The 27,286-nt window shown below is 44.2% G+C and overlaps 26 non-coding genes across 26 annotated transcripts; all 26 read left to right on the top strand.

Moving 5' to 3' along the window:
- The first annotated feature begins 2,707 nt into the window (after nucleotides 1-2,707).
- LOC134109689 (U5 spliceosomal RNA) lies at nucleotides 2,708-2,823 on the top strand. Its single transcript, XR_009943091.1, has one exon. It is a non-coding gene; the product is annotated as a U5 spliceosomal RNA (small nuclear RNA).
- A 535-nt stretch (nucleotides 2,824-3,358) lies between these two features.
- LOC134109553 (U2 spliceosomal RNA) lies at nucleotides 3,359-3,549 on the top strand. The gene has a single exon (XR_009942962.1). It is a non-coding gene; the product is annotated as a U2 spliceosomal RNA (small nuclear RNA).
- A 259-nt stretch (nucleotides 3,550-3,808) lies between these two features.
- On the top strand, nucleotides 3,809-3,972 carry LOC134109746 (U1 spliceosomal RNA). The gene has a single exon (XR_009943149.1). It is a non-coding gene; the product is annotated as a U1 spliceosomal RNA (small nuclear RNA).
- A 1,073-nt stretch (nucleotides 3,973-5,045) lies between these two features.
- On the top strand, nucleotides 5,046-5,161 carry LOC134109667 (U5 spliceosomal RNA). The gene has a single exon (XR_009943069.1). It is a non-coding gene; the product is annotated as a U5 spliceosomal RNA (small nuclear RNA).
- A 490-nt stretch (nucleotides 5,162-5,651) lies between these two features.
- Nucleotides 5,652-5,842, top strand: LOC134109552 (U2 spliceosomal RNA). Its single transcript, XR_009942961.1, has one exon. It is a non-coding gene; the product is annotated as a U2 spliceosomal RNA (small nuclear RNA).
- A 259-nt stretch (nucleotides 5,843-6,101) lies between these two features.
- Nucleotides 6,102-6,265, top strand: LOC134109745 (U1 spliceosomal RNA). Its single transcript, XR_009943148.1, has one exon. It is a non-coding gene; the product is annotated as a U1 spliceosomal RNA (small nuclear RNA).
- Nucleotides 6,266-7,341: 1,076 nt separating this feature from the next.
- LOC134109688 (U5 spliceosomal RNA) lies at nucleotides 7,342-7,457 on the top strand. The gene has a single exon (XR_009943090.1). It is a non-coding gene; the product is annotated as a U5 spliceosomal RNA (small nuclear RNA).
- A 535-nt stretch (nucleotides 7,458-7,992) lies between these two features.
- LOC134109551 (U2 spliceosomal RNA) lies at nucleotides 7,993-8,183 on the top strand. Its single transcript, XR_009942960.1, has one exon. It is a non-coding gene; the product is annotated as a U2 spliceosomal RNA (small nuclear RNA).
- Nucleotides 8,184-8,442: 259 nt separating this feature from the next.
- Nucleotides 8,443-8,606, top strand: LOC134109744 (U1 spliceosomal RNA). Its single transcript, XR_009943147.1, has one exon. It is a non-coding gene; the product is annotated as a U1 spliceosomal RNA (small nuclear RNA).
- A 1,073-nt stretch (nucleotides 8,607-9,679) lies between these two features.
- Nucleotides 9,680-9,795, top strand: LOC134109666 (U5 spliceosomal RNA). Its single transcript, XR_009943068.1, has one exon. It is a non-coding gene; the product is annotated as a U5 spliceosomal RNA (small nuclear RNA).
- A 490-nt stretch (nucleotides 9,796-10,285) lies between these two features.
- LOC134109550 (U2 spliceosomal RNA) lies at nucleotides 10,286-10,476 on the top strand. The gene has a single exon (XR_009942959.1). It is a non-coding gene; the product is annotated as a U2 spliceosomal RNA (small nuclear RNA).
- Nucleotides 10,477-10,735: 259 nt separating this feature from the next.
- Nucleotides 10,736-10,899, top strand: LOC134109742 (U1 spliceosomal RNA). The gene has a single exon (XR_009943144.1). It is a non-coding gene; the product is annotated as a U1 spliceosomal RNA (small nuclear RNA).
- A 1,074-nt stretch (nucleotides 10,900-11,973) lies between these two features.
- Nucleotides 11,974-12,089, top strand: LOC134109665 (U5 spliceosomal RNA). The gene has a single exon (XR_009943067.1). It is a non-coding gene; the product is annotated as a U5 spliceosomal RNA (small nuclear RNA).
- Nucleotides 12,090-12,623: 534 nt separating this feature from the next.
- Nucleotides 12,624-12,814, top strand: LOC134109531 (U2 spliceosomal RNA). The gene has a single exon (XR_009942940.1). It is a non-coding gene; the product is annotated as a U2 spliceosomal RNA (small nuclear RNA).
- A 259-nt stretch (nucleotides 12,815-13,073) lies between these two features.
- Nucleotides 13,074-13,237, top strand: LOC134109741 (U1 spliceosomal RNA). The gene has a single exon (XR_009943143.1). It is a non-coding gene; the product is annotated as a U1 spliceosomal RNA (small nuclear RNA).
- Nucleotides 13,238-14,297: 1,060 nt separating this feature from the next.
- On the top strand, nucleotides 14,298-14,413 carry LOC134109731 (U5 spliceosomal RNA). The gene has a single exon (XR_009943133.1). It is a non-coding gene; the product is annotated as a U5 spliceosomal RNA (small nuclear RNA).
- Nucleotides 14,414-14,991: 578 nt separating this feature from the next.
- LOC134109549 (U2 spliceosomal RNA) lies at nucleotides 14,992-15,182 on the top strand. Its single transcript, XR_009942958.1, has one exon. It is a non-coding gene; the product is annotated as a U2 spliceosomal RNA (small nuclear RNA).
- Nucleotides 15,183-15,441: 259 nt separating this feature from the next.
- Nucleotides 15,442-15,605, top strand: LOC134109740 (U1 spliceosomal RNA). Its single transcript, XR_009943142.1, has one exon. It is a non-coding gene; the product is annotated as a U1 spliceosomal RNA (small nuclear RNA).
- A 1,060-nt stretch (nucleotides 15,606-16,665) lies between these two features.
- On the top strand, nucleotides 16,666-16,781 carry LOC134109730 (U5 spliceosomal RNA). The gene has a single exon (XR_009943132.1). It is a non-coding gene; the product is annotated as a U5 spliceosomal RNA (small nuclear RNA).
- A 578-nt stretch (nucleotides 16,782-17,359) lies between these two features.
- On the top strand, nucleotides 17,360-17,550 carry LOC134109548 (U2 spliceosomal RNA). The gene has a single exon (XR_009942957.1). It is a non-coding gene; the product is annotated as a U2 spliceosomal RNA (small nuclear RNA).
- A 259-nt stretch (nucleotides 17,551-17,809) lies between these two features.
- Nucleotides 17,810-17,973, top strand: LOC134109524 (U1 spliceosomal RNA). The gene has a single exon (XR_009942933.1). It is a non-coding gene; the product is annotated as a U1 spliceosomal RNA (small nuclear RNA).
- A 5,947-nt stretch (nucleotides 17,974-23,920) lies between these two features.
- Nucleotides 23,921-24,036, top strand: LOC134109687 (U5 spliceosomal RNA). The gene has a single exon (XR_009943089.1). It is a non-coding gene; the product is annotated as a U5 spliceosomal RNA (small nuclear RNA).
- Nucleotides 24,037-24,571: 535 nt separating this feature from the next.
- LOC134109547 (U2 spliceosomal RNA) lies at nucleotides 24,572-24,762 on the top strand. Its single transcript, XR_009942956.1, has one exon. It is a non-coding gene; the product is annotated as a U2 spliceosomal RNA (small nuclear RNA).
- A 259-nt stretch (nucleotides 24,763-25,021) lies between these two features.
- On the top strand, nucleotides 25,022-25,185 carry LOC134109739 (U1 spliceosomal RNA). The gene has a single exon (XR_009943141.1). It is a non-coding gene; the product is annotated as a U1 spliceosomal RNA (small nuclear RNA).
- Nucleotides 25,186-26,245: 1,060 nt separating this feature from the next.
- On the top strand, nucleotides 26,246-26,361 carry LOC134109729 (U5 spliceosomal RNA). The gene has a single exon (XR_009943131.1). It is a non-coding gene; the product is annotated as a U5 spliceosomal RNA (small nuclear RNA).
- Nucleotides 26,362-26,895: 534 nt separating this feature from the next.
- Nucleotides 26,896-27,086, top strand: LOC134109546 (U2 spliceosomal RNA). The gene has a single exon (XR_009942955.1). It is a non-coding gene; the product is annotated as a U2 spliceosomal RNA (small nuclear RNA).
- The last annotated feature ends 200 nt before the right edge of the window (nucleotides 27,087-27,286 follow it).

Raw genomic sequence — 27,286 nt, 5'->3', positions numbered from 1 at the left:
CCCAAAAGTGTTGCTATTGTAAGAAGAAGAAGAATAAAGTGGTTCCCCACCTTTCCTTTTCTCTGTGGGTTTCTAACCTCCAGTCTGTGCTTGTCGAGCATGCTGGAATCATACACTTTAACTTAGTACTTCTATCAGTAATATAACTGCACTTGAGATAATGAAGAAAAAAAATAAACACTCATAATTCATCTATGCAAACAGACAGGCTCATACCAACTATATTCAAAATGCATAGCCTACAATGGTAATAACATGATAACGATATTATAACATTCTTACTATTTCACGTAGCCCACGTCGTTTGCCACAAGCCAGTGAAATGGTGCATTTTCATACTGGCCAAATGGAATAACGAGCTTTCCCAGACACAGCTGACGTGATGGTGCAGAGATTCCTTCTGCTCGAAGCAGCCGCTCTGCGTAGGCCAGGGAAGAGGCCTGCTCCAGCAGCTGGCTTGGAGGTTTGGGGAAGACCATCCTCTTCTCCCTGTAGTCACGGGCCTCTTTGGTAGGTACCACTACAGCCTGTTGCCGATGCCAAGGGGCATCTGGGTTCACGACGCGGATTACTGGGGTCGCCATCTCCTAATGAGCAATCCCACAACAACGACAAAAATATTACTATTGTTTAAAATATTGTAATAATATATGAACAATGTAAGAATGAATGTCAGAGAACAACAGGCTATTGATTTTTATTTTAACACCCAGGGGAGAAGAGAATAAAGTGTCAGGTCAGGATGACAACTGCTGTAACCCTGTTATAACTTAGATTAAGGATCTCTTGAGTTATTATAAAGGGAACTGGTATATCATAACATTATAAATCTTGGGCCTATGAGACTAGCTGATTCCTCTGATAATTAATCAATCTTTAAGATTGTATTCCCTTTGATTAATCTGTTACCAAAGGATGACATGGATATTGAGAAATCATATTCAGTGGTGGGTAATGGAACCATTATGAACTATGATTTCAGCTTCGCTGAGAGATATGAGCCGTCAAGTAACTTAGTTAGCTGGAAATGTAGCTACCTGACATGACCGTCAAGAGCTTGGCCTTGAACGTTATTTGTGGGATAACACCAAATAAAATTTACAATGATGTTTATTATGGAGTATCGCGAGTAAAACCAGAACTTTTTACTGAGAGGTTGAACATGAACTAGCTGCCAAGTTACTTTACCTGCCGCACGACGTCTTGGCCAGCTCGCTCGCTCGCTAGCAAACATTAACTCTCCTCCAAACGACGATAGGGCAGTATAAATAATTATTGCTAAAAATAATTATCAATGATAGCCTGTTTCGCTGTTTCCGCTAGACTTGATAATTATCCTTGATAATTGTCAAGAATAAATTATTTTCAGCTCCGGCGGACTCGTACGATACCGTTTGGGTAGAGGTCTCTCATTGGTCGTCCACAGTCCGCTCCTTAGAGGTCTCTCATTGGTCGTCCACAGTCGGCTCCTGTGATGTGATTGGAAGTCCACAGTCATGTCGACCAATCATAACCCGTAACTGTCTACAGTCACTGTAGACTTTGCACTACTGTGGACTCGACCTCTGCGAATTGCTCAAATGTGGGAATCTCGACTGCATAATTTGTGGTAGTGGGGGACTGCGTCCGCGCTCTCCCCTGATATTAGTGTCAAAGAAAAACCAGTGCTTTCCACTTGGACACATCTCTTTCAACTACTGTTGGTCCCCAAGATTGAGCCTCTTTGCCAACAATGGACCAGTATACTCACCACTGGAGTGTTAAACCACTGAGTGATTGTCTGAATTAACAGTAAACCAACAACATTTCAGGAGGGCCTTACAATTTTTGATTGAAAAAAAATCAATGACTTTTGAGGTTTGTTTTTGGGTGATTCCATTTTCGGACAGAGGTGCCTGAAAGTGAAATCACTGTCTGAATTCAACAAGAGTTCATCAGGAGCTTGCACGTGTGTGCTCGTGTGCATGCTCTACCCATGGTGGCCCTGAGCTTGTGTGTGAAGTTTGCAGAGTGCGGCTGTCAGTCCAAGACAGGTCTCCAAGAATTTGTGAAACCGACCACTACAAACCGGGAAATGAGTTTGGATTTTGCCTGCAACTCTGTCTTGGTTGGTGCTGAGCTGCTGAAATTTGGACCAGCTCCTCCCGGGGCCCTCAGGGGGGCCACTGTAGATTTTGGGCCCAATAGGAGGTTCCCCTGGGGAAGCTCCCATTGACTCCCATTCAGTCCGAGTGTGTGTGTGTGTGTGCGTGCACGTGTGTACTTGCGTGCATGCTCTTCCCGTGGTGGCCCTGAGCCTGTGTGTGAAGTTTTCAGAGTGCAGGGCAGTGTTTTTGTGGTAGTTGGGGACTGCGTCCGCACTCTCCACTGATATTAGTGTCAAAGAAAAACCAGTGCTTTTAACTTGCACACATCTCTTTGAACTACTGTTGGTCCCCAAGATTGAGCTTCTTTGCCAACAATGGACCTGTTTACTCACCACTGGAGTGTTAAATCACTGAATGATTGTCTGAATTCACAGTAAACCAACAACATTTCAGGAGGGCCTTACAATTTTTGATTGAAAAGAAATCATAGATTTTTTGAGGAAAGGGGGCTGGGAAATGGGTTAGGCTTTGGACACCCGCAGCTCAACCTTACTCCCTACCGCAAGAGGGATTACTTGTTCCACAGGGATATAGGGCTGCCTTTCACCTGATTGTGCTACTGACTTTGGTTTCTCTTCAATACGCATAAGTCTTTCGCCTTTTACTAAAGACTTCCGTGGAGAGGAACAACAATGAGTTGACCTTATTTTTTGCCACGCTCTGCTATTTGGCTAAGCCTCATGTACTTGTAAGAAAAATAAATTAGTAGGATGGAAGAGCCTGTCATTTGAGTAAACTTATTCCTGGAGTCTCTGGTTGAGCTTTGGATCAAGTCTCAAATTACTGTCTGAATTTTGAGTGAAATCAAGATTTAGGCAGGAGCTTACACTTTTGATTCCAAAAAAAACGAATGATTTTTTAGGGCTGTTTGGGGTTGGTTCCATTTTTAGACAGAGGTGCCTAAAAGTGAAATCACTCTCTGAATTATAAGTGAATTCAACAAGAGTTCATCAAGAGCTTACACTTTTGATTGGAAGGAATCAACAAGAGTTCATCAAGAGCTTACACTTTTGATTGGAAGGAATCAACAAGAGTTCATCAAGAGCTTACACTTTTGATTGGAAGGAAATCAAAGATTTTTAAGAATACAGGCTGCGTGGGGAGTGGGATGTTAAGTAACAGGCGACTGCCACGCCCATTTGTATGAGCCGCACCCCGACATTTGAGAGATGCGCTAGTCCGTTGGGTCTGGAGGCAAACATTCATGTGTCATCGCTTCTCGGCCTTTTGGCTAAGATCAAGTGTAGTATCTGTTCTTATCAGTTTAATATCTGATATGTCCTCTATATGAGGACTACATATTAAGCCGATTTTTAGCTCTGGGAGATGAAAAAGGGGCTTGCTCTGCTCACTCCAAGCATTGACCCGGTATTGCAGCACTTCCGGGAACGGTGCAACCTTTATCTTGTGAAAAAAATAACTGGTGACCCAATTCATTGGTGTAGTCTAGGTAGTTGGTTTGCCTCTGTGTACAAGTCTCAACTGGCTGAGACTTTTGGCAAGCAACTGATATGTTTACTCATCAATTGTGCCTTTATTTTGCATTTCACACTGATCACTGATTTTAAATTCACTGATCTGTGAGGACGGTGCCATCTGGGAACCGTCACCCCAAGTGCTCTGTTTGGGAATACCACTCCTGTCTCTGTCACTACCAACTTATACTTACCTGGCAGGGGAGATACCATGATCACAAAGGTGGTTCACCCAGGGCGAGGCTCAGCCATTGCACTCCGGCTGTGTTGACCACTGCGAATTCCTCAAATGTGGGAATCTCGACTGCATAATTTGTGGTAGTGGGGGACTGCGTCCGCGCTCTCCCCTGATATTAGTGTCAAAGAAAAACCAGTGCTTTCCACTTGGACACATCTCTTTCAACTACTGTTGGTCCCCAAGATTGAGCCTCTTTGCCAACAATGGACCAGTATACTCACCACTGGAGTGTTAAACCACTGAGTGATTGTCTGAATTAACAGTAAACCAACAACATTTCAGGAGGGCCTTACAATTTTTGATTGAAAAAAAATCAATGACTTTTGAGGTTTGTTTTTGGGTGATTCCATTTTCGGACAGAGGTGCCTGAAAGTGAAATCACTGTCTGAATTCAAAGTGAATTCAACAAGAGTTCATCAGGAGCTTGCACGTGTGTGCTCGTGTGCATGCTCTACCCATGGTGGCCCTGAGCTTGTGTGTGAAGTTTGCAGAGTGCGGCTGTCAGTCCAAGACAGGTCTCCAAGAATTTGTGAAACCGACCACTACAAACCGGGAAATGAGTTTGGATTTTGCCTGCAACTCTGTCTTGGTTGGTGCTGGGCTGCTGAAATTTGGACCAGCTCCTCCCGGGGCCCTCAGGGGGGCCACTGTAGATTTTGGGCCCAATAGGAGGTTCCCCTGGGGAAGCTCCCATTGACTCCCATTCAGTCCGAGTGTGTGTGTGTGTGCGTGCACGTGTGTACTTGCGTGCATGCTCTTCCCGTGGTGGCCCTGAGCCTGTGTGTGAAGTTTTCAGAGTGCAGGGCAGTGTTTTTGTGGTAGTTGGGGACTGCGTCCGCACTCTCCACTGATATTAGTGTCAAAGAAAAACCAGTGCTTTTCACTTGCACACATCTCTTTGAACTACTGTTGGTCCCCAAGATTGAGCTTCTTTGCCAACAATGGACCTGTTTACTCACCACTGGAGTGTTAAATCACTGAATGATTGTCTGAATTCACAGTAAACCAACAACATTTCAGGAGGGCCTTACAATTTTTGATTGAAAAGAAATCATAGATTTTTTGAGGAAAGGGGGCTGGGAAATGGGTTAGGCTTTGGACACCCGCAGCTCAACCACTCCCTACCGCAAGAGGGATTACTTGTTCCACAGGGATATAGGGCTGCCTTTCACCTGATTGTGCTACTGACTTTGGTTTCTCTTCAATACGCATAAGTCTTTCGCCTTTTACTAAAGACTTCCGTGGAGAGGAACAACAATGAGTTGACCTTATTTTTTGCCAGGCTCTGCTATTTGGCTAAGCCTCATGTACTTGTAAGAAAAAGAAATTAGTAGGATGGAAGAGCCTGTCATTTGAGTAAACTTATTCCTGGAGTCTCTGGTTGAGCTTTGGATCAAGTCTCAAATTACTGTCTGAATTTAGAGTGAAATCAAGATTTAGGCCGGAGCTTACACTTTTGATTGCAAAAAAACGAATGATTTTTGAGGGCTGTTTGGGGTTAGTTCCATTTTAAGACAGAGGTGCCTAAAAGTGAAATCACTCTCTGAATTAGAAGTGAATTCAACAAGAGTTAATCAAGAGCTTACACTTTTGATTGGAAGGAATCAACAAGAGTTCATCAAGAGCTTACACTTTTGATTGGAAGGAAATCAAAGATTTTTAAGAATACAGGCTGCGTGGGGAGTGGGATGTTAAGTAACAGGCGACTGCCACGCCCATTTGTATGAGCCGCACCCCGACATTTGAGAGATGCGCTAGTCCGTTGGGTCTGGAGGCAAACATTCATGTGTCATCGCTTCTCGGCCTTTTGGCTAAGATCAAGTGTAGTATCTGTTCTTATCAGTTTAATATCTGATATGTCCTCTATATGAGGACTACATATTAAGCCGATTTTTAGCTCTGGGAGATGAAAAAGGGGCTTGCTCTGCTCACTCCAAGCATTGACCCGGTATTGCAGCACTTCCGGGAACGGTGCAACCTTTATCTTGTAAAAATAATAACTGGTGACCCAATTCATTGGTGTAGTCTAGGTAGTTGGTTTGCCTCTGTGTACAAGTCTCAACTGGCTGAGACTTTTGGCAAGCAACTGATATGTTTACTCATCAATTGTGCCTTTATTTTGCATTTCACACTGATCACTGATTTTAAATTCACTGATCTGTGAGGACGGTGCCATCTGGGAACCGTCACCCCAAGTGCTCTGTTTGGGAATACCACTCCTGTCTCTGTCACTACCAACTTATACTTACCTGGCAGGGGAGATACCATGATCACAAAGGTGGTTCACCCAGGGCGAGGCTCAGCCATTGCACTCCGGCTGTGTTGACCACTGCGAATTCCTCAAATGTGGGAATCTCGACTGCATAATTTGTGGTAGTGGGGGACTGCGTCCGCGCTCTCCCCTGATATTAGTGTCAAAGAAAAACCAGTGCTTTCCACTTGGACACATCTCTTTCAACTACTGTTGGTCCCCAAGATTGAGCCTCTTTGCCAACAATGGACCAGTATACTCACCACTGGAGTGTTAAACCACTGAGTGATTGTCTGAATTAACAGTAAACCAACAACATTTCAGGAGGGCCTTACAATTTTTGATTGAAAAAAAATCAATGACTTTTGAGGTTTGTTTTTGGGTGATTCCATTTTCGGACAGAGGTGCCTGAAAGTGAAATCACTGTCTGAATTCAAAGTGAATTCAACAAGAGTTCATCAGGAGCTTGCACGTGTGTGCTCGTGTGCATGCTCTACCCATGGTGGCCCTGAGCTTGTGTGTGAAGTTTGCAGAGTGCGGCTGTCAGTCCAAGACAGGTCTCCAAGAATTTGTGAAACCGACCACTACAAACCGGGAAATGAGTTTGGATTTTGCCTGCAACTCTGTCTTGGTTGGTGCTGGGCTGCTGAAATTTGGACCAGCTCCTCCCGGGGCCCTCAGGGGGGCCACTGTAGATTTTGGGCCCAATAGGAGGTTCCCCTGGGGAAGCTCCCATTGACTCCCATTCAGTCCGAGTGTGTGTGTGTGTGCGTGCACGTGTGTACTTGCGTGCATGCTCTTCCCGTGGTGGCCCCTTAGCCTGTGTGTGAAGTTTTCAGAGTGCAGGGCAGTGTTTTTGTGGTAGTTGGGGACTGCGTCCGCACTCTCCACTGATATTAGTGTCAAAGAAAAACCAGTGCTTTTCACTTGCACACATCTCTTTGAACTACTGTTGGTCCCCAAGATTGAGCTTCTTTGCCAACAATGGACCTGTTTACTCACCACTGGAGTGTTAAATCACTGAATGATTGTCTGAATTCACAGTAAACCAACAACATTTCAGGAGGGCCTTACAATTTTTGATTGAAAAGAAATCATAGATTTTTTGAGGAAAGGGGGCTGGGAAATGGGTTAGGCTTTGGACACCCGCAGCTCAACCTTACTCCCTACCGCAAGAGGGATTACTTGTTCCACAGGGATATAGGGCTGCCTTTCACCTGATTGTGCTACTGACTTTGGTTTCTCTTCAATACGCATAAGTCTTTCGCCTTTTACTAAAGACTTCCGTGGAGAGGAACAACAATGAGTTGACCTTATTTTTTGCCACGCTCTGCTATTTGGCTAAGCCTCATGTACTTGTAAGAAAAATAAATTAGTAGGATGGAAGAGCCTGTCATTTGAGTAAACTTATTCCTGGAGTCTCTGGTTGAGCTTTGGATCAAGTCTCAAATTACTGTCTGAATTTTGAGTGAAATCAAGATTTAGGCAGGAGCTTACACTTTTGATTCCAAAAAAAACGAATGATTTTTTAGGGCTGTTTGGGGTTGGTTCCATTTTTAGACAGAGGTGCCTAAAAGTGAAATCACTCTCTGAATTATAAGTGAATTCAACAAGAGTTCATCAAGAGCTTACACTTTTGATTGGAAGGAATCAACAAGAGTTCATCAAGAGCTTACACTTTTGATTGGAAGGAATCAACAAGAGTTCATCAAGAGCTTACACTTTTGATTGGAAGGAAATCAAAGATTTTTAAGAATACAGGCTGCGTGGGGAGTGGGATGTTAAGTAACAGGCGACTGCCACGCCCATTTGTATGAGCCGCACCCCGACATTTGAGAGATGCGCTAGTCCGTTGGGTCTGGAGGCAAACATTCATGTGTCATCGCTTCTCGGCCTTTTGGCTAAGATCAAGTGTAGTATCTGTTCTTATCAGTTTAATATCTGATATGTCCTCTATATGAGGACTACATATTAAGCCGATTTTTAGCTCTGGGAGATGAAAAAGGGGCTTGCTCTGCTCACTCCAAGCATTGACCCGGTATTGCAGCACTTCCGGGAACGGTGCAACCTTTATCTTGTGAAAAAAATAACTGGTGACCCAATTCATTGGTGTAGTCTAGGTAGTTGGTTTGCCTCTGTGTACAAGTCTCAACTGGCTGAGACTTTTGGCAAGCAACTGATATGTTTACTCATCAATTGTGCCTTTATTTTGCATTTCACACTGATCACTGATTTTAAATTCACTGATCTGTGAGGACGGTGCCATCTGGGAACCGTCACCCCAAGTGCTCTGTTTGGGAATACCACTCCTGTCTCTGTCACTACCAACTTATACTTACCTGGCAGGGGAGATACCATGATCACAAAGGTGGTTCACCCAGGGCGAGGCTCAGCCATTGCACTCCGGCTGTGTTGACCACTGCGAATTCCTCAAATGTGGGAATCTCGACTGCATAATTTGTGGTAGTGGGGGACTGCGTCCGCGCTCTCCCCTGATATTAGTGTCAAAGAAAAACCAGTGCTTTCCACTTGGACACATCTCTTTCAACTACTGTTGGTCCCCAAGATTGAGCCTCTTTGCCAACAATGGACCAGTATACTCACCACTGGAGTGTTAAACCACTGAGTGATTGTCTGAATTAACAGTAAACCAACAACATTTCAGGAGGGCCTTACAATTTTTGATTGAAAAAAAATCAATGACTTTTGAGGTTTGTTTTTGGGTGATTCCATTTTCGGACAGAGGTGCCTGAAAGTGAAATCACTGTCTGAATTCAAAGTGAATTCAACAAGAGTTCATCAGGAGCTTGCACGTGTGTGCTCGTGTGCATGCTCTACCCATGGTGGCCCTGAGCTTGTGTGTGAAGTTTGCAGAGTGCGGCTGTCAGTCCAAGACAGGTCTCCAAGAATTTGTGAAACCGACCACTACAAACCGGGAAATGAGTTTGGATTTTGCCTGCAACTCTGTCTTGGTTGGTGCTGGGCTGCTGAAATTTGGACCAGCTCCTCCCGGGGCCCTCAGGGGGGCCACTGTAGATTTTGGGCCCAATAGGAGGTTCCCCTGGGGAAGCTCCCATTGACTCCCATTCAGTCCGAGTGTGTGTGTGTGTGCGTGCACGTGTGTACTTGCGTGCATGCTCTTCCCGTGGTGGCCCTGAGCCTGTGTGTGAAGTTTTCAGAGTGCAGGGCAGTGTTTTTGTGGTAGTTGGGGACTGCGTCCGCACTCTCCACTGATATTAGTGTCAAAGAAAAACCAGTGCTTTTCACTTGCACACATCTCTTTGAACTACTGTTGGTCCCCAAGATTGAGCTTCTTTGCCAACAATGGACCTGTTTACTCACCACTGGAGTGTTAAATCACTGAATGATTGTCTGAATTCACAGTAAACCAACAACATTTCAGGAGGGCCTTACAATTTTTGATTGAAAAGAAATCATAGATTTTTTGAGGAAAGGGGGCTGGGAAATGGGTTAGGCTTTGGACACCCGCAGCTCAACCACTCCCTACCGCAAGAGGGATTACTTGTTCCACAGGGATATAGGGCTGCCTTTCACCTGATTGTGCTACTGACTTTGGTTTCTCTTCAATACGCATAAGTCTTTCGCCTTTTACTAAAGACTTCCGTGGAGAGGAACAACAATGAGTTGACCTTATTTTTTGCCAGGCTCTGCTATTTGGCTAAGCCTCATGTACTTGTAAGAAAAAGAAATTAGTAGGATGGAAGAGCCTGTCATTTGAGTAAACTTATTCCTGGAGTCTCTGGTTGAGCTTTGGATCAAGTCTCAAATTACTGTCTGAATTTAGAGTGAAATCAAGATTTAGGCCGGAGCTTACACTTTTGATTGCAAAAAAACGAATGATTTTTGAGGGCTGTTTGGGGTTAGTTCCATTTTAAGACAGAGGTGCCTAAAAGTGAAATCACTCTCTGAATTAGAAGTGAATTCAACAAGAGTTAATCAAGAGCTTACACTTTTGATTGGAAGGAATCAACAAGAGTTCATCAAGAGCTTACACTTTTGATTGGAAGGAAATCAAAGATTTTTAAGAATACAGGCTGCGTGGGGAGTGGGATGTTAAGTAACAGGCGACTGCCACGCCCATTTGTATGAGCCGCACCCCGACATTTGAGAGATGCGCTAGTCCGTTGGGTCTGGAGGCAAACATTCATGTGTCATCGCTTCTCGGCCTTTTGGCTAAGATCAAGTGTAGTATCTGTTCTTATCAGTTTAATATCTGATATGTCCTCTATATGAGGACTACATATTAAGCCGATTTTTAGCTCTGGGAGATGAAAAAGGGGCTTGCTCTGCTCACTCCAAGCATTGACCCGGTATTGCAGCACTTCCGGGAACGGTGCAACCTTTATCTTGTAAAAATAATAACTGGTGACCCAATTCATTGGTGTAGTCTAGGTAGTTGGTTTGCCTCTGTGTACAAGTCTCAACTGGCTGAGACTTTTGGCAAGCAACTGATATGTTTACTCATCAATTGTGCCTTTATTTTGCATTTCACACTGATCACTGATTTTAAATTCACTGATCTGTGAGGACGGTGCCATCTGGGAACCGTCACCCCAAGTGCTCTGTTTGGGAATACCACTCCTGTCTCTGTCACTACCAACTTATACTTACCTGGCAGGGGAGATACCATGATCACAAAGGTGGTTCACCCAGGGCGAGGCTCAGCCATTGCACTCCGGCTGTGTTGACCACTGCGAATTCCTCAAATGTGGGAATCTCGACTGCATAATTTGTGGTAGTGGGGGACTGCGTCCGCGCTCTCCCCTGATATTAGTGTCAAAGAAAAACCAGTGCTTTCCACTTGGACACATCTCTTTCAACTACTGTTGGTCCCCAAGATTGAGCCTCTTTGCCAACAATGGACCAGTATACTCACCACTGGAGTGTTAAACCACTGAGTGATTGTCTGAATTAACAGTAAACCAACAACATTTCAGGAGGGCCTTACAATTTTTGATTGAAAAAAAATCAATGACTTTTGAGGTTTGTTTTTGGGTGATTCCATTTTCGGACAGAGGTGCCTGAAAGTGAAATCACTGTCTGAATTCAAAGTGAATTCAACAAGAGTTCATCAGGAGCTTGCACGTGTGTGCTCGTGTGCATGCTCTACCCATGGTGGCCCTGAGCTTGTGTGTGAAGTTTGCAGAGTGCGGCTGTCAGTCCAAGACAGGTCTCCAAGAATTTGTGAAACCGACCACTACAAACCGGGAAATGAGTTTGGATTTTGCCTGCAACTCTGTCTTGGTTGGTGCTGGGCTGCTGAAATTTGGACCAGCTCCTCCCGGGGCCCTCAGGGGGGCCACTGTAGATTTTGGGCCCAATAGGAGGTTCCCCTGGGGAAGCTCCCATTGACTCCCATTCAGTCCGAGTGTGTGTGTGTGTGCGTGCACGTGTGTACTTGCGTGCATGCTCTTCCCGTGGTGGCCCCTTAGCCTGTGTGTGAAGTTTTCAGAGTGCAGGGCAGTGTTTTTGTGGTAGTTGGGGACTGCGTCCGCACTCTCCACTGATATTAGTGTCAAAGAAAAACCAGTGCTTTTCACTTGCACACATCTCTTTGAACTACTGTTGGTCCCCAAGATTGAGCTTCTTTGCCAACAATGGACCTGTTTACTCACCACTGGAGTGTTAAATCACTGAATGATTGTCTGAATTCACAGTAAACCAACAACATTTCAGGAGGGCCTTACAATTTTTGATTGAAAAGAAATCATAGATTTTTTGAGGAAAGGGGGCTGGGAAATGGGTTAGGCTTTGGACACCCGCAGCTCAACCACTCCCTACCGCAAGAGGGATTACTTGTTCCACAGGGATATAGGGCTGCCTTTCACCTGATTGTGCTACTGACTTTGGTTTCTCTTCAATACGCATAAGTCTTTCGCCTTTTACTAAAGACTTCCGTGGAGAGGAACAACAATGAGTTGACCTTATTTTTTGCCAGGCTCTGCTATTTGGCTAAGCCTCATGTACTTGTAAGAAAAAGAAATTAGTAGGATGGAAGAGCCTGTCATTTGAGTAAACTTATTCCTGGAGTCTCTGGTTGAGCTTTGGATCAAGTCTCAAATTACTGTCTGAATTTAGAGTGAAATCAAGATTTAGGCCGGAGCTTACACTTTTGATTGCAAAAAAACGAATGATTTTTGAGGGCTGTTTGGGGTTAGTTCCATTTTAAGACAGAGGTGCCTAAAAGTGAAATCACTCTCTGAATTAGAAGTGAATTCAACAAGAGTTAATCAAGAGCTTACACTTTTGATTGGAAGGAATCAACAAGAGTTCATCAAGAGCTTACACTTTTGATTGGAAGGAATCAACAAGAGTTCATCAAGAGCTTACACTTTTGATTGGAAGGAAATCAAAGATTTTTAAGAATACAGGCTGCGTGGGGAGTGGGATGTTAAGTAACAGGCGACTGCCACGCCCATTTGTATGAGCCGCACCCCGACATTTGAGAGATGCGCTAGTCCGTTGGGTCTGGAGGCAAACATTCATGTGTCATCGCTTCTCGGCCTTTTGGCTAAGATCAAGTGTAGTATCTGTTCTTATCAGTTTAATATCTGATATGTCCTCTATATGAGGACTACATATTAAGCCGATTTTTAGCTCTGGGAGATGAAAAAGGGGCTTGCTCTGCTCACTCCAAGCATTGACCCGGTATTGCAGCACTTCCGGGAACGGTGCACCCTTTATCTTGTGAAAAAAATAACTGGTGACCCAATTCATTGGTGTAGTCTAGGTAGTTGGTTTGCCTCTGTGTACAAGTCTCAACTGGCTGAGACTTTTGGCAAGCAACTGATATGTTTACTCATCAATTGTGCCTTTATTTTGCATTTCACACTGATCACTGATTTTAAATTCACTGATCTGTGAGGACGGTGCCATCTGGGAACCGTCACCCCAAGTGCTCTGTTTGGGAATACCACTCCTGTCTCTGTCACTACCAACTTATACTTACCTGGCAGGGGAGATACCATGATCACAAAGGTGGTTCACCCAGGGCGAGGCTCAGCCATTGCACTCCGGCTGTGTTGACCACTGCGAATTCCTCAAATGTGGGAATCTCGACTGCATAATTTGTGGTAGTGGGGGACTGCGTCCGCGCTCTCCCCTGATATTAGCGTCAAAGAAAAACCAGTGCTTTCCACTTGGACACATCTCTTTCAACTACTGTTGGTCCCCAAGATTGAGCCTCTTTGCCAACAATGGACCAGTATACTCACCACTGGAGTGTTAAACCACTGAGTGATTGTCTGAATTAACAGTAAACCAACAACATTTCAGGAGGGCCTTACAATTTTTGATTGAAAAAAAATCAATGACTTTTGAGGTTTGTTTTTGGGTGATTCCATTTTCGGACAGAGGTGCCTGAAAGTGAAATCACTGTCTGAATTCAAAGTGAATTCAACAAGAGTTCATCAGGAGCTTGCACGTGTGTGCTCGTGTGCATGCTCTACCCATGGTGGCCCTTAGCTTGTGTGTGAAGTTTGCAGAGTGCGGCTGTCAGTCCAATAATTTGTGAAACCGACCACTACAAACCGGGAAATGAGTTTGGATTTTGCCTGCAACTCTGTCTTGGTTGGTGCTGGGCTTCTGAAATTTGGACCAGCTCCTCCTGGGGCCCTCAGGGGGGCCACTGTAGATTTTGGGCCCAATAGGAGGTTCCCCTGGGGAAGCTCCCATTGACTCCCATTCAGTCCGAGTGTGTGTGTGTGTGCGTGCACGTGTGTACTTGCGTGCATGCTCTTCCCGTGGTGGCCCTGAGCCTGTGTGTGAAGTTTTCAGAGTGCAGGGCAGTGTTTTTGTGGTAGTTGGGGACTGCGTCCGCACTCTCCACTGATATTAGTGTCAAAGAAAAACCAGTGCTTTTCACTTGCACACATCTCTTTGAACTACTGTTGGTCCCCAAGATTGAGCTTCTTTGCCAACAAGGGACCTGTTTACTCACCACTGGAGTGTTAAATCACTGAATGATTGTCTGAATTCACAGTAAACCAACAAACTTTCAGGAGGGCCTTACAATTTTTGATTGAAAAGAAATCATAGATTTTTTGAGGAAAGGGGGCTGGGAAATGGGTTAGGCTTTGGACACCCGCAGCTCAACCACTCCCTACCGCAAGAGGGATTACTTGTTCCACAGGGATATAGGGCTGCCTTTCACCTGATTGTGCTACTGACTTTGGTTTCTCTTCAATATGCATAAGTCTTTCGCCTTTTACTAAAGACTTCCGTGGAGAGGAACATCAATGAGTTGACCTTATTTTTTGCCAGGCTCTGCTATTTGGCTAAGCCTCATGTACTTGTAAGAAAAAGAAATTAGTAGGATGGAAGAGCCTGTCATTTGAGTAAACTTATTCCTGGAGTCTCTGGTTGAGCTTTGGATCAAGTCTCAAATTACTGTCTGAATTTAGAGTGAAATCAAGATTTAGGCAGGAGCTTACACTTTTTATTGCAAAAAAACGAATGATTTTTGAGGGCTGTTTGGGGTTAGTTCCATTTTTAGACAGAGGTGCCTAAAAGTGAAATCACTCTCTGAATTATAAGTGAATTCAACAAGAGTTAATCAAGAGCTTACACTTTTGATTGGAAGGAATCAACAAGAGTTCATCAAGAGCTTACACTTTTGATTGGAAGGAATCAACAAGAGTTCATCAAGAGCTTACACTTTTGATTGGAAGGAATCAACAAGAGTTCATCAAGAGCTTACACTTTTGATTGGAAGGAAATCAAAGATTTTTAAGAATACAGGCTGCGTGGGGAGTGGGATGTTAAGTAACAGGCGACTGCCACGCCCATTTGTATGAGCCGCACCCCGACATTTGAGAGATGCGCTAGTCCGTTGGGTCTGGAGGCAAACATTCATGTGTCATCGCTTCTCGGCCTTTTGGCTAAGATCAAGTGTAGTATCTGTTCTTATCAGTTTAATATCTGATATGTCCTCTATATGAGGACTACATATTAAGCCGATTTTTAGCTCTGGGAGATGAAAAAGGGGCTTGCTCTGCTCACTCCAAGCATTGACCCGGTATTGCAGCACTTCCGGGAACGGTGCAACCTTTATCTTGTAAAAATAATAACTGGTGACCCAATTCATTGGTGTAGTCTAGGTAGTTGGTTTGCCTCTGTGTACAAGTCTCAACTGGCTGAGACTTTTGGCAAGCAACTGATATGTTTACTCATCAATTGTGCCTTTATTTTGCATTTCACACTGATCACTGATTTTAAATTCACTGATCTGTGAGGACGGTGCCATCTGGGAACCGTCACCCCAAGTGCTCTGTTTGGGAATACCACTCCTGTCTCTGTCACTACCAACTTATACTTACCTGGCAGGGGAGATACCATGATCACAAAGGTGGTTCACCCAGGGCGAGGCTCAGCCATTGCACTCCGGCTGTGTTGACCACTGCGAATTCCTCAAATGTGGGAATCTCGACTGCATAATTTGTGGTAGTGGGGGACTGCGTCCGCGCTCTCCCCTGATATTAGTGTCAAAGAAAAACCAGTGCTTTCCACTTGGACACATCTCTTTCAACTACTGTTGGTCCCCAAGATTGAGCCTCTTTGCCAACAATGGACCAGTATACTCACCACTGGAGTGTTAAACCACTGAGTGATTGTCTGAATTAACAGTAAACCAACAACATTTCAGGAGGGCCTTACAATTTTTGATTGAAAAAAAATCAATGACTTTTGAGGTTTGTTTTTGGGTGATTCCATTTTCGGACAGAGGTGCCTGAAAGTGAAATCACTGTCTGAATTCAAAGTGAATTCAACAAGGGTTCATCAGGAGCTTGCACGTGTGTGCTCGTGTGCATGCTCTACCCATGGTGGCCCTTAGCTTGTGTGTGAAGTTTGCAGAGTGCGGCTGTCAGTCCAATAATTTGTGAAACCGACCACTACAAACCGGGAAATGAGTTTGGATTTTGCCTGCAACTCTGTCTTGGTTGGTGCTGGGCTTCTGAAATTTGGACCAGCTCCTCCTGGGGCCCTCAGGGGGGCCACTGTAGATTTTGGGCCCAATAGGAGGTTCCCCTGGGGAAGCTCCCATTGACTCCCATTCAGTCCGAGTGTGTGTGTGTGTGCGTGCACGTGTGTACTTGCGTGCATGCTCTTCCCGTGGTGGCCCTGAGCCTGTGTGTGAAGTTTTCAGAGTGCAGGGCAGTGTTTTTGTGGTAGTTGGGGACTGCGTCCGCACTCTCCACTGATATTAGTGTCAAAGAAAAACCAGTGCTTTTCACTTGCACACATCTCTTTGAACTACTGTTGGTCCCCAAGATTGAGCTTCTTTGCCAACAAGGGACCTGTTTACTCACCACTGGAGTGTTAAATCACTGAATGATTGTCTGAATTCACAGTAAACCAACAAACTTTCAGGAGGGCCTTACAATTTTTGATTGAAAAGAAATCATAGATTTTTTGAGGAAAGGGGGCTGGGAAATGGGTTAGGCTTTGGACACCCGCAGCTCAACCACTCCCTACCGCAAGAGGGATTACTTGTTCCACAGGGATATAGGGCTGCCTTTCACCTGATTGTGCTACTGACTTTGGTTTCTCTTCAATATGCATAAGTCTTTCGCCTTTTACTAAAGACTTCCGTGGAGAGGAACATCAATGAGTTGACCTTATTTTTTGCCAGGCTCTGCTATTTGGCTAAGCCTCATGTACTTGTAAGAAAAAGAAATTAGTAGGATGGAAGAGCCTGTCATTTGAGTAAACTTATTCCTGGAGTCTCTGGTTGAGCTTTGGATCAAGTCTCAAATTACTGTCTGAATTTAGAGTGAAATCAAGATTTAGGCAGGAGCTTACACTTTTTATTGCAAAAAAACGAATGATTTTTGAGGGCTGTTTGGGGTTAGTTCCATTTTTAGACAGAGGTGCCTAAAAGTGAAATCACTCTCTGAATTATAAGTGAATTCAACAAGAGTTAATCAAGAGCTTACACTTTTGATTGGAAGGAATCAACAAGAGTTCATCAAGAGCTTACACTTTTGATTGGAAGGAATCAACAAGAGTTCATCAAGAGCTTACACTTTTGATTGGAAGGAATCAACAAGAGTTCATCAAGAGCTTACACTTTTGATTGGAAGGAAATCAAAGATTTTTAAGAATACAGGCTGCGTGGGGAGTGGGATGTTAAGTAACAGGCGACTGCCACGCCCATTTGTATGAGCCGCACCCCGACATTTGAGAGATGCGCTAGTCCGTTGGGTCTGGAGGCAAACATTCATGTGTCATCGCTTCTCGGCCTTTTGGCTAAGATCAAGTGTAGTATCTGTTCTTATCAGTTTAATATCTGATATGTCCTCTATATGAGGACTACATATTAAGCCGATTTTTAGCTCTGGGAGATGAAAAAGGGGCTTGCTCTGCTCACTCCAAGCATTGACCCGGTATTGCAGCACTTCCGGGAACGGTGCAACCTTTATCTTGTGAAAAAAATAACTGGTGACCCAATTCATTGGTGTAGTCTAGGTAGTTGGTTTGCCTCTGTGTACAAGTCTCAACTGGCTGAGACTTTTGGCAAGCAACTGATATGTTTACTCATCAATTGTGCCTTTATTTTGCATTTCACACTGATCACTGATTTTAAATTCACTGATCTGTGAGGACGGTGCCTTCTGGGAACCGTCACCCCAAGTGCTCTGTTTGGGAATACCACTCCTGTCTCTGTCACTACCAACTTATACTTACCTGGCAGGGGAGATACCATGATCACAAAGGTGGTTCACCCAGGGCGAGGCTCAGCCATTGCACTCCGGCTGTGTTGACCACTGCGAATGGGGGTGAGCCGTACAGTAGTGCAATTCAATCGAAGACCATTTGCTTACAATCCACAGTAAAACTTGCAAAAATAGCGCCTCCTGGTGGACTACACATGGAATGTTTGATTAATGTTTGTTTACTTCCTGGTAGATCTCTATTGGCTCCTGAGCTGACTATTCATGGAATGTGTGATTAATGTTTGTTTACTTCCTGGTAGTTCTCTATTGGCCCGAGCTGATAGATTAATCCAATTATGCAACATTGTTTTTATTTACTCTATTGCTTTTTTACAGGACTGCTACATGGACTTCCCACCACTGGAATACATGCAAACAATATCACTTCAAATAGTCAATTAAAAGGCGTCCAAAATGTCTTACCTGCTTTTAGTGTCATTTAGACTGATGATCATCTGTATTGATTGCATGACTGGGAAATGTTTTGTTGTTTGTATTTTGATCATTATTGAAACATTTTCTACAGTGGTTTCTCTCACCATGGAAACATATAGACATCGATTTTGTTTAACATACTTATCTGTTTATATTGTTCTTGCTTTTTTTTCTTATTTTGCAGTATCTTATTCCAATTCACCAACTCAAATTTCTCTGTGTAACATGCGTGGCAATAAATGGTTTCTGATTCAGATTGTGATACCTGAAGTTATTATTGAATTGTGCAGAAATAGAAAATCTAGAAAGTATATTTGTAGCTGTTTATTTACTGTTTCTGAACTTATTTAAAATAAAAACTATTCTTGTGAGTTAATGTTTTATATGTGTTGACATGTAATGTGTACCCTTTTTATTTTCAAACTCCCTTATGACAATTGGAAGTGGTTTGATATTTCAGAACTGCCTAATGTTTTTATTCAAAACATATGAGATATTTTAATAAAGGCTTATAAACTTAATCTGGCACCCTATATTTATTTGTGTCTCTTATTTGTAATGGAAATAATGATTAATTTTCCACAACGCTTCACTGTAACACATTCTGCTTTATCAAGTAAAAGGGAGCACAATCATAAATATAACAGTACATCTGTCATAAAAGACACAATATGTAAACTATTTACAACATGCACAGGTATTTTAAGATCTACACTATTTACAACATGCACAGGTATTTTAAGATCTACACTATTTACAACATGCACAGGTATTTTAAGATCTACACTATTTACAACATGCACAGGTATTTTACAGGTATTTTAAGATATAAACTATTTACAACATGCACAGGGATCTTTACGATCTAAACTATTAACAATATGCACCGGGATTTTCACAAATATCTAAACTATACAATATAAAAAACACTGTGATGCAACTGCATAATATGCAGGTTGTCACTGTTTGTCCACAACAGAAATGAAGTGTTCGTAGCTGTCGTACACTGTTTTGTCCAGACCCTTGGAAGTTGACATCAATGTCACAGGGCAGAAAACCTTTCTTTTGTATTTTTTATGTCCCTGGGTCGGTCGGCCACAGCATGTACATAGAGGGAGTTTGTGCACCCGCGACACCTCGACTCCAACTGCAGAGGGTTGATCCATACTTTTTCGCTTGTACTGCGTGGATCTTGCCCAGGATGGTAAGCTTAAATCACAAGCAGTAGGCGGAGATGGCAGTGGAGGATGCGCAGGCAATATATGCCGAGTGGAGGGGCCAGCGCACTCAATGTTGGCTGTGGAGACAGATGTGGAGGGCAGAGGTCTGGTGATGGTGGAGGTGGCAGGGGTGGTTTTAACAGGCAGTTTCAGGAGTGGCAGTGGTGGTTGAGGCCGGGAGAGAGGCATCATCATGTCCGTCCTTCCCTTCAACACCTTAGTCCCTGCCGTGCTGGGCGTGGGCATGTACTCCATCAGAGGGTAGAGTGGTGGAGGGAGGACTGACGGCTGGTGGGGTGCTGGAGGGAGGTCAGCAGATGAAATTGAGGTGATCTTCGTTACAGTGGAGGACTGTTTTGTGGCATTCATGTTGAGGAGGCGCTCCTGACGTCGGATGAAGTCCCGCACGGTTTTAATGTTAATCTTTGGAAGGGGAATGCCAGCTTTGCACAGGATCGGATCCTCCACCAGAATCCGGTGCTGGATTCTTTCATATGACTTACAAATTGTGCTTTTCTCGGGACTGCAGCGAGATCCTTGAGGGGAGCGCAGCCACAGCAGTTTAATCAGTGTGTACATCAGCCTGTTGTGTTGAGCGCTGACGTCTTGTTGAGCCGGTGCGTAGCGCTTAGCCATCTTAAGCTTCTGAATCACAGCAGCATCAACCAGATCGTCTCTCTTAGTGCGGCAGTAGAGCGTGTTGCCCCAGTGCGTTCTGTAGAGCTGGTTGAACTGCTGCGGCTGCTTGTCGTGCTCCTCCACGGCGTTCCAGGCTTCGAGGACCTTGTTCCTCTGCTCAGTGGAAAGAGTCAGCTTGTCCTCTGTAAGGCTGATTTCCACCAGAGCAGAGCAGAACTTTTCCAGCCTTTCAAAGCCAGGAAGCGGGTTTGAACTGCAGGCATCAACCTGTTGACAAGTTTCCATATAAAAGTTCCAATGAGCACGTTATCACGTTAGCAATCAATGCATTGCATTTACATTTGACCACATATACATATACTCACAAAGGCTGGAGGGTCCACAGTTGCGGTTTCGTTGCTGGTGAGGTTAATGTGGGGCAGGATGGCATCCAACACGTCGGCACCAGCCTCCCCGTCGCTCTGGTAGGCTTCGTCGGCTTCTGGATCTGGGTTGGGCTGCCCATGCTGAACCACCTCCTCCTCTGGACCAGGTCCATCATTGATGATGTCCACGAGAGAAAATGGTTCAGATTCACCTGTGCTTTGGCTGAATAAATATTCCAACCCCAGCAACTCGTTGGAAGCAACATTGGCGGGGGCCCGGAAATTCTCCTCCACAGTCTCGCCGAACAGCTGCTGACAGCGGGTGTTGAGGCGGTCAATGAGCGGTGCAGAGTATGTCCTGTGGTTCCGTCCTTTGCCACCAAACACGGCGTCTGAACTCCTGTCCGAATTCCACCGCGCAATGCCACTCATCAGGTAAACCTGATAGGGCCGGGCTGCACAATGGGGACCTGAGTAGAGCAAAGTTAAGTTTTAATGTCAATTTGTCTTAATAACTCCACACTAGTACACAGCTGGTACACATGAGAGTAAAACCTTCACCTTGAGCTGGAATGTAACTAAGTACATTTAATTAAGTGATGAAGTCAAGTCCACCTTATTTTATCATTTTCATTTGAAGCTACTTACATGTCAATATATCTCTTTCAGACTATAACTTCTCATCCCCATCCTGTCCAGTGAAACATCCCCAAAAGTGTTGCTATTGTAAGAAGAAGAAGAATAAAGTGGTTCCCCACCTTTCCTTTTCTCTGTGGGTTTCTAACCTCCAGTCTGTGCTTGTCGAGCATGCTGGAATCATACACTTTAACTTAGTACTTCTATCAGTAATATAACTGCACTTGAGATAATGAAGAAAAAAAATAAACACTCATAATTCATCTATGCAAACAGACAGGCTCATACCAACTATATTCAAAATGCATAGCCTACAATGGTAATAACATGATAACGATATTATAACATTCTTACTATTTCACGTAGCCCACGTCGTTTGCCACAAGCCAGTGAAATGGTGCATTTTCATACTGGCCAAATGGAATAACGAGCTTTCCCAGACACAGCTGACGTGATGGTGCAGAGATTCCTTCTGCTCGAAGCAGCCGCTCTGCGTAGGCCAGGGAAGAGGCCTGCTCCAGCAGCTGGCTTGGAGGTTTGGGGAAGACCATCCTCTTCTCCCTGTAGTCACGGGCCTCTTTGGTAGGTACCACTACAGCCTGTTGCCGATGCCAAGGGGCATCTGGGTTCACGACGCGGATTACTGGGGTCGCCATCTCCTAATGAGCAATCCCACAACAACGACAAAAATATTACTATTGTTTAAAATATTGTAATAATATATGAACAATGTAAGAATGAATGTCAGAGAACAACAGGCTATTGATTTTTATTTTAACACCCAGGGGAGAAGAGAATAAAGTGTCAGGTCAGGATGACAACTGCTGTAACCCTGTTATAACTTAGATTAAGGATCTCTTGAGTTATTATAAAGGGAACTGGTATATCATAACATTATAAATCTTGGGCCTATGAGACTAGCTGATTCCTCTGATAATTAATCAATCTTTAAGATTGTATTCCCTTTGATTAATCTGTTACCAAAGGATGACATGGATATTGAGAAATCATATTCAGTGGTGGGTAATGGAACCATTATGAACTATGATTTCAGCTTCGCTGAGAGATATGAGCCGTCAAGTAACTTAGTTAGCTGGAAATGTAGCTACCTGACATGACCGTCAAGAGCTTGGCCTTGAACGTTATTTGTGGGATAACACCAAATAAAATTTACAATGATGTTTATTATGGAGTATCGCGAGTAAAACCAGAACTTTTTACTGAGAGGTTGAACATGAACTAGCTGCCAAGTTACTTTACCTGCCGCACGACGTCTTGGCCAGCTCGCTCGCTCGCTAGCAAACATTAACTCTCCTCCAAACGACGATAGGGCAGTATAAATAATTATTGCTAAAAATAATTATCAATGATAGCCTGTTTCGCTGTTTCCGCTAGACTTGATAATTATCCTTGATAATTGTCAAGAATAAATTATTTTCAGCTCCGGCGGACTCGTACGATACCGTTTGGGTAGAGGTCTCTCATTGGTCGTCCACAGTCCGCTCCTTAGAGGTCTCTCATTGGTCGTCCACAGTCGGCTCCTGTGATGTGATTGGAAGTCCACAGTCATGTCGACCAATCATAACCCGTAACTGTCTACAGTCACTGTAGACTTTGCACTACTGTGGACTCGACCTCTGCGAATTGCTCAAATGTGGGAATCTCGACTGCATAATTTGTGGTAGTGGGGGACTGCGTCCGCGCTCTCCCCTGATATTAGTGTCAAAGAAAAACCAGTGCTTTCCACTTGGACACATCTCTTTCAACTACTGTTGGTCCCCAAGATTGAGCCTCTTTGCCAACAATGGACCAGTATACTCACCACTGGAGTGTTAAACCACTGAGTGATTGTCTGAATTAACAGTAAACCAACAACATTTCAGGAGGGCCTTACAATTTTTGATTGAAAAAAAATCAATGACTTTTGAGGTTTGTTTTTGGGTGATTCCATTTTCGGACAGAGGTGCCTGAAAGTGAAATCACTGTCTGAATTCAACAAGAGTTCATCAGGAGCTTGCACGTGTGTGCTCGTGTGCATGCTCTACCCATGGTGGCCCTGAGCTTGTGTGTGAAGTTTGCAGAGTGCGGCTGTCAGTCCAAGACAGGTCTCCAAGAATTTGTGAAACCGACCACTACAAACCGGGAAATGAGTTTGGATTTTGCCTGCAACTCTGTCTTGGTTGGTGCTGAGCTGCTGAAATTTGGACCAGCTCCTCCCGGGGCCCTCAGGGGGGCCACTGTAGATTTTGGGCCCAATAGGAGGTTCCCCTGGGGAAGCTCCCATTGACTCCCATTCAGTCCGAGTGTGTGTGTGTGTGTGCGTGCACGTGTGTACTTGCGTGCATGCTCTTCCCGTGGTGGCCCTGAGCCTGTGTGTGAAGTTTTCAGAGTGCAGGGCAGTGTTTTTGTGGTAGTTGGGGACTGCGTCCGCACTCTCCACTGATATTAGTGTCAAAGAAAAACCAGTGCTTTTAACTTGCACACATCTCTTTGAACTACTGTTGGTCCCCAAGATTGAGCTTCTTTGCCAACAATGGACCTGTTTACTCACCACTGGAGTGTTAAATCACTGAATGATTGTCTGAATTCACAGTAAACCAACAACATTTCAGGAGGGCCTTACAATTTTTGATTGAAAAGAAATCATAGATTTTTTGAGGAAAGGGGGCTGGGAAATGGGTTAGGCTTTGGACACCCGCAGCTCAACCTTACTCCCTACCGCAAGAGGGATTACTTGTTCCACAGGGATATAGGGCTGCCTTTCACCTGATTGTGCTACTGACTTTGGTTTCTCTTCAATACGCATAAGTCTTTCGCCTTTTACTAAAGACTTCCGTGGAGAGGAACAACAATGAGTTGACCTTATTTTTTGCCACGCTCTGCTATTTGGCTAAGCCTCATGTACTTGTAAGAAAAATAAATTAGTAGGATGGAAGAGCCTGTCATTTGAGTAAACTTATTCCTGGAGTCTCTGGTTGAGCTTTGGATCAAGTCTCAAATTACTGTCTGAATTTTGAGTGAAATCAAGATTTAGGCAGGAGCTTACACTTTTGATTCCAAAAAAAACGAATGATTTTTTAGGGCTGTTTGGGGTTGGTTCCATTTTTAGACAGAGGTGCCTAAAAGTGAAATCACTCTCTGAATTATAAGTGAATTCAACAAGAGTTCATCAAGAGCTTACACTTTTGATTGGAAGGAATCAACAAGAGTTAATCAAGAGCTTACACTTTTGATTGGAAGGAATCAACAAGAGTTCATCAAGAGCTTACACTTTTGATTGGAAGGAAATCAAAGATTTTTAAGAATACAGGCTGCGTGGGGAGTGGGATGTTAAGTAACAGGCGACTGCCACGCCCATTTGTATGAGCCGCACCCCGACATTTGAGAGATGCGCTAGTCCGTTGGGTCTGGAGGCAAACATTCATGTGTCATCGCTTCTCGGCCTTTTGGCTAAGATCAAGTGTAGTATCTGTTCTTATCAGTTTAATATCTGATATGTCCTCTATATGAGGACTACATATTAAGCCGATTTTTAGCTCTGGGAGATGAAAAAGGGGCTTGCTCTGCTCACTCCAAGCATTGACCCGGTATTGCAGCACTTCCGGGAACGGTGCAACCTTTATCTTGTAAAAATAATAACTGGTGACCCAATTCATTGGTGTAGTCTAGGTAGTTGGTTTGCCTCTGTGTACAAGTCTCAACTGGCTGAGACTTTTGGCAAGCAACTGATATGTTTACTCATCAATTGTGCCTTTATTTTGCATTTCACACTGATCACTGATTTTAAATTCACTGATCTGTGAGGACGGTGCCATCTGGGAACCGTCACCCCAAGTGCTCTGTTTGGGAATACCACTCCTGTCTCTGTCACTACCAACTTATACTTACCTGGCAGGGGAGATACCATGATCACAAAGGTGGTTCACCCAGGGCGAGGCTCAGCCATTGCACTCCGGCTGTGTTGACCACTGCGAATTCCTCAAATGTGGGAATCTCGACTGCATAATTTGTGGTAGTGGGGGACTGCGTCCGCGCTCTCCCCTGATATTAGTGTCAAAGAAAAACCAGTGCTTTCCACTTGGACACATCTCTTTCAACTACTGTTGGTCCCCAAGATTGAGCCTCTTTGCCAACAATGGACCAGTATACTCACCACTGGAGTGTTAAACCACTGAGTGATTGTCTGAATTAACAGTAAACCAACAACATTTCAGGAGGGCCTTACAATTTTTGATTGAAAAAAAATCAATGACTTTTGAGGTTTGTTTTTGGGTGATTCCATTTTCGGACAGAGGTGCCTGAAAGTGAAATCACTGTCTGAATTCAAAGTGAATTCAACAAGGGTTCATCAGGAGCTTGCACGTGTGTGCTCGTGTGCATGCTCTACCCATGGTGGCCCTTAGCTTGTGTGTGAAGTTTGCAGAGTGCGGGTGTCAGTCCAATAATTTGTGAAACCGACCACTACAAACCGGGAAATGAGTTTGGATTTTGCCTGCAACTCTGTCTTGGTTGGTGCTGGGCTTCTGAAATTTGGACCAGCTCCTCCTGGGGCCCTCAGGGGGGCCACTGTAGATTTTGGGCCCAATAGGAGGTTCCCCTGGGGAAGCTCCCATTGACTCCCATTCAGTCCGAGTGTGTGTGTGTGTGCGTGCACGTGTGTACTTGCGTGCATGCTCTTCCCGTGGTGGCCCTGAGCCTGTGTGTGAAGTTTTCAGAGTGCAGGGCAGTGTTTTTGTGGTAGTTGGGGACTGCGTCCGCACTCTCCACTGATATTAGTGTCAAAGAAAAACCAGTGCTTTTCACTTGCACACATCTCTTTGAACTACTGTTGGTCCCCAAGATTGAGCTTCTTTGCCAACAAGGGACCTGTTTACTCACCACTGGAGTGTTAAATCACTGAATGATTGTCTGAATTCACAGTAAACCAACAAACTTTCAGGAGGGCCTTACAATTTTTGATTGAAAAGAAATCATAGATTTTTTGAGGAAAGGGGGCTGGGAAATGGGTTAGGCTTTGGACACCCGCAGCTCAACCACTCCCTACCGCAAGAGGGATTACTTGTTCCACAGGGATATAGGGCTGCCTTTCACCTGATTGTGCTACTGACTTTGGTTTCTCTTCAATATGCATAAGTCTTTCGCCTTTTACTAAAGACTTCCGTGGAGAGGAACATCAATGAGTTGACCTTATTTTTTGCCAGGCTCTGCTATTTGGCTAAGCCTCATGTACTTGTAAGAAAAATAAATTAGTAGGATGGAAGAGCCTGTCATTTGAGTAAACTTATTCCTGGAGTCTCTGGTTGAGCTTTGGATCAAGTCTCAAATTACTGTCTGAATTTAGAGTGAAATCAAGATTTAGGCAGGAGCTTACACTTTTTATTGCAAAAAAACGAATGATTTTTGAGGGCTGTTTGGGGTTAGTTCCATTTTTAGACAGAGGTGCCTAAAAGTGAAATCACTCTCTGAATTATAAGTGAATTCAACAAGAGTTCATCAAGAGCTTACACTTTTGATTGGAAGGAATCAACAAGAGTTAATCAAGAGCTTACACTTTTGATTGGAAGGAATCAACAAGAGTTCATCAAGAGCTTACACTTTTGATTGGAAGGAAATCAAAGATTTTTAAGAATACAGGCTGCGTGGGGAGTGGGATGTTAAGTAACAGGCGACTGCCACGCCCATTTGTATGAGCCGCACCCCGACATTTGAGAGATGCGCTAGTCCGTTGGGTCTGGAGGCAAACATTCATGTGTCATCGCTTCTCGGCCTTTTGGCTAAGATCAAGTGTAGTATCTGTTCTTATCAGTTTAATATCTGATATGTCCTCTATATGAGGACTACATATTAAGCCGATTTTTAGCTCTGGGAGATGAAAAAGGGGCTTGCTCTGCTCACTCCAAGCATTGACCCGGTATTGCAGCACTTCCGGGAACGGTGCAACCTTTATCTTGTAAAAATAATAACTGGTGACCCAATTCATTGGTGTAGTCTAGGTAGTTGGTTTGCCTCTGTGTACAAGTCTCAACTGGCTGAGACTTTTGGCAAGCAACTGATATGTTTACTCATCAATTGTGCCTTTATTTTGCATTTCACACTGATCACTGATTTTAAATTCACTGATCTGTGAGGACGGTGCCATCTGGGA

This window comes from Pungitius pungitius, unplaced genomic scaffold (genome assembly GCF_949316345.1).
Source record: "Pungitius pungitius unplaced genomic scaffold, fPunPun2.1 scaffold_38, whole genome shotgun sequence".
In the NCBI taxonomy this organism is placed as follows: domain Eukaryota; kingdom Metazoa; phylum Chordata; class Actinopteri; order Perciformes; family Gasterosteidae; genus Pungitius; species Pungitius pungitius.
The sequence above is the reverse complement of the archived record's forward strand: the minus strand, read 5'-3'. Positions and strand labels throughout refer to the sequence as shown.